Raw genomic sequence first — 5,021 nt, 5'->3', positions numbered from 1 at the left:
CCATAGATAATAACCCCATGTGGCCCTATGGCCCCTCCACCTTAGCCTTTAATTTCATGAACTTCTAACTTTCCAAAAATTAATTTTATCCCACATTTTCTTTAATATTTCCATCCAATAAATTCATGAACGAGCGCATATCTTGAAATCAAGGTTGGAAAATAGCCTGTCGTTAACTTTCCGCGATTGACCCGGAATATTCAAATATACAAAATGCGAGGTATAACACTTGGACTCTTTAATCAACGGTATACCACTCTCTTTATAACTATTCTATCACAGAATATCACACAACCGAATCATCGCCTAAGGTGAAACACCTAAACCAAGTACGCCTTGAAGTTTCCATATTGCTCAAAGTAACCACAATCACGAATACAACCAACAAATCCAGTCAATCGATGTAAAATGTGATGATTTTTTTTAAAATTAACATTGCCCAAATGGCCATTTGGCCATTTTATGAATTAAAAGAAATGAAATGGTTCAATGCAGAAAGGGAAATAAGAAAAACAAAACAAATATTGTAATTGTCAAAAATAAACCAAGTAACCCTAAATCTACGAGGTTGTTTCTCTCTCTTCGGTGGAGCTTCTCTCTCTATTAAAACATCGTCGTCGATCAGAGGCGAATCTAGGATTTCTGGGGTATGGGTTCACCACTCAATTTTTAACCAAGTGCACCACTTAGTCTTTTGTAGTATGCGTTCCCGTAGGTAGTATTATACTAATTTTAGAAAATATATACATAAAATACCTAGTTTTTTGGCGAGACCATATGTTCACGTGCTCCAAAAAAATGCCTTAAATTTGCCATTGCCGTCGATGCTTCTATGATGATTTGAGCTTATCTCAGCTCCGATTTGGCTTGTATATGATGTGTATTGACGGTGGTGGAACATACCTCCATTATTGTGTAGCTCAATCTCCAGGTATGTAAATGTGATGATGATATATGCAATGCAATGGATGTCATGCAATGCAATAGCCAGTATCTCAACCTGTACACACATGCTCCGGACGAAATATTGACATCTCGGCAGTCATGATCCGCGGGGGACCCATGGCGTCCATATATCACTCGCTCCGGAATGTCCCATCGGATCACGATCACACATACCTTCCGCTTCGGAACAATCCTCGGATCACGGATTCACATAATTAATGCTTTCATCAAGGTGTCACATTTCTTTCATGGTTACAATAGATCTCACCACATTTCTTCCATCAAACCATTTCCATCATGTATGAGTGTATGGATGCCAGAATGCTAAATCAAATGCAATCAATGCCCATGAACATGCTATGGAGGTCACAAACACCATAGGCCGCATCAAGACTTGCATAAATCACAACAACCATAGAAATGGAATTAACGAGTTTTGATCACCATAGTGAATCTATCACATCACTCCAATCACATAACAAGTACACCATATATCGTAAAGCGTAAAATAACGGCGACAGGCTCACATAATCAGAAGTCATACCAACTTAAGTGTACATCCATCCCAACATCGTAAAGAAGACCTAATCTGCTTTCTACGTCAATTCTCATACATATATTTCACTAATCAAAGTCTAACTAAATACATAACCTACCTCGATGCTGAATTTGCCGAACTACTCCTTTGGCATTCACTTTAAGCTCCTCAGAACGCCTCAAAACGATCGAAGTCTAATAATTACCAATTCTAAGTAAGTAAATGACCACGAAATAATTAACTATTCGGAAAGAGAATCAAGAGTGAAAGTTACCCAAAATACCCCTAACGAACCACAAGGGAAAAACAGGAAATTAAAGGCGAAATTACACTACCATATTCTAAATAGTCATTAACCTTAATTTCATTGAATTCTAACCTCAATTGGTCCTTCAATTTCATCAATTATACCAAAATCCCTACCCTAAATTCATGAATTGATTCTAAAAGCCAAGGGAGATTCAAACCTAGAATCTATTAATCCACAATCTAGATAATAGGAATCAACAGTTAGAACAAAAATATCCAATTAGATTAGGGGATTTAATGTTCAACAACCTAGGTTTCCATAACTCATCACCCTCATTAGTCATTAACCACCATGGATACTAATTACTCAAGAATTAACTACAAGATTAAGGCACAAAGACTTACCCCAAGATGATTCCGCCTCGCTTCTTTAGAAATCGCCCACAATGCTCCTTAGGATTAGGTTTTTGGTGAATGAGAATAATGATTCGAAGTTGGGGAATGAAATAAGGTTTCTGATTCAGCGATCATCGTTGGGGCGTAGGGAATCTCGATTCCGCCATCCCGCCTCAGCGGATACTCATCTGCTGGGGCAGGATTCATTAAATGACTCGGATTTTTCGAGACATCAGAAACTAGAAATTTTTTTATTTCACCAAGTTTCAACCCAAAATCCCGAGACCTCTCGGATACAAACCAAACTTGCAGACACAAGTAAAAACATGCTACGCACCCATCCGTGACCTCGAAATTCCCAACGGAGGTCACCTTGACTCGGTCAACCCCCAAACAGCTAAAATCAAATTTCCAACCAAGTACCCAAAACGCACCGAAAGCCTCGGAAATCGAACCAGCAACCCCACCAAGTCACAAACGATCCTCTGGACCTCACGGAATCGACAGAATTCCGAAAAAAGTCTGTTCACCCAATAGTAACTATTGGTCAAACATTTTCACTTAAGGGTTCTACTTCTTTCAACTTTCACTAGAAAGGCCCGAATGTCTCGAAAACTGGGTCGACGGGGGTAATATGGTCAAAACACGCATAACGACTGAACGGGTCGTTACATTCATGCTCTAACTGAAAGCGTCTTGCGGCACTGTCTAGTAAACCTTTTGTAAATAATCCCACATGCCTTAGCAGTCTTGATTTTTTTAATGGGAGACCTGAAGTTATTTCTCGGTTCTTCTAGTTTCTTGAATTTTAAATATATGTAAAAATTTATTATATCTATATGTTTGAATTTTGGTAGGCGTTTGGCCATATGAGGTTGTAAGATTCAAAAAGCAGGTCATAGAAAAAAGTTCATTCCAGAGGCTGACTCTTTTTCACTTTGATGATCCAAGTTCACCACTATCGATCTGTTCATGAACTGTCCAATTCATTTGTTGGATCAAGGCTTATCAATTTCACATTTACAGAGCTTAGAAAAGTGATACATCATTTTTCATCTTCTAATTTTCACCAAGGGTTTGGACCCGTATACAAGGGATTCATCGATGACAAGCTAAGGCCTAGCCAGGATTGAAAGCTCGGGTTGTGGTTGTTAAGGTGCTAGATACAGATGATCTACAAGGCCACAAGGAATGGCTGGTGAGTTATTTTTCATTATTTTTTGTTCGTGTACATGCTAAGTTCTTATGAAATTGGACTGAGACGAGTGAGATCTTTGATGTATATATGAAATTGAAAAGTTGACTGCTTTTTCTTTCTTCTTTGCACTAGATGAATTAGCCCGTGCAGAAATTCACATTTATCGTTCTTCGTTTGTCTTCTACTCATCGTTTATATTGCTTACAGTCAGTAAAGGTGGAAATCTTGATTTTCTAAAATAACAACTATTTTGGACCATCCATATTTACTGAGGACGACAACTAAAACGGACCGGATGGGTATGTGTTTTTTCTCTACAACAATAAAAAGTAAGAACGGGAGCATAATATGTTTGTCTATACTTTTTAGAATAGTATGTAATATTAGAAAATACTCTGATAAACAAAAGTGAGAAATTATTTTCCAAAAAAAATCCTCAACTTATATCAGTAACTTTAAATTACCTCAATTCATTTTCCTTAAAATGCATCAATTCTGTGTATTGCAAAAATCACCCGAAAATACTATAGCGACTATGCTACGTATTATTATCGTTTTCCACTGTTATTTGATTTGATTTTAAATTTTATTGCATTTAACTTTTGACGTGTATCATTGTGTTTGTACTTAACTTTACAAATAAAAAAAAGGTTATCCCATTTTCGTTTCAGATATGTCTTAAACTCGTTGCTTCTTTATGTATTCTAATTAAAAATTTGTATTAAGAAAAATAATTATCGGTCTCTTAATTTATTCTTTTAATTTTATGTATAATCGTTATTATAATATAGAATATGCAATACTGGATTCTATAAGCTTTTGGGGTGGTCTTTAATTTTTGCCCCTCAAATTGCTGGTCTTTAATTTTTGTCCTATGACTTAAAAAAGGTGTAGAAATACTGCGAGGTTATAAATGAACTTTTAGTTATGCATTAAGGCAAAGTCCGCCGCATAAGGCGGAACTTTTTGCAAAGTCTTGCCTTGCGATTTATTTTTATTTTTATGACTAAGCCGGGATTCAAACCCAAAACCTAGGGATATTTTTGGCGAAGGCCAAAAATTAAAGATCAGAGACAAAAATTAAAGACCACCCAAAGGACAATCGTGCAAATTGCCCACAACTTATTGAATTGGCAGGTTACTAAAATTCCGTAGTTCAAAATATCTGCTACTCACTTCGTCCACTTTTACCTTGTCCTCTATACTAAAAATAGATATTCACTTTTATTTATCCAGTTTGAATTAAGAAATAATTTATCATTTGATACTTGTCCTAGCCTTATATTATTAAGTACTACTAATTATTTTCAATTTATTTTTCAATAATTGAGATGACTCTTAAGGGCAGTAAAATTGCTTTATTTATTACTTTTTAAGAGGTGTGTCAAGTCAAGCATGACCAAGTAAATATGGACGGAGAGAGTATTTTACATCATTAAAATGAAATTAATCAATTTTGTCTCGTTTTACCCTTAATATTAAAGCAATCAATATTGCTAACGCATAAAAGTTATAAATTTGAAGAGTTCAAAAACAAGTGATTATTGATCGACATTATGATTGTTCAAATATCAATAATATTAACTTAGTCTTGTTCTTATACAGAGTGCATATTTGTTCTTATACAGAGTGCATATTTTTTTTTAAAGACAAAAAAGGATAAATAAATAAAAAATATTCTTTTATATGATTTTT

The sequence above is a fragment of the Lycium ferocissimum genome, chromosome 7 (genome assembly GCF_029784015.1).
Source record: "Lycium ferocissimum isolate CSIRO_LF1 chromosome 7, AGI_CSIRO_Lferr_CH_V1, whole genome shotgun sequence".
NCBI classification, from domain to species: Eukaryota; Viridiplantae; Streptophyta; class Magnoliopsida; order Solanales; family Solanaceae; genus Lycium; species Lycium ferocissimum.
Note: the sequence above shows the minus strand (reverse complement) of the source record.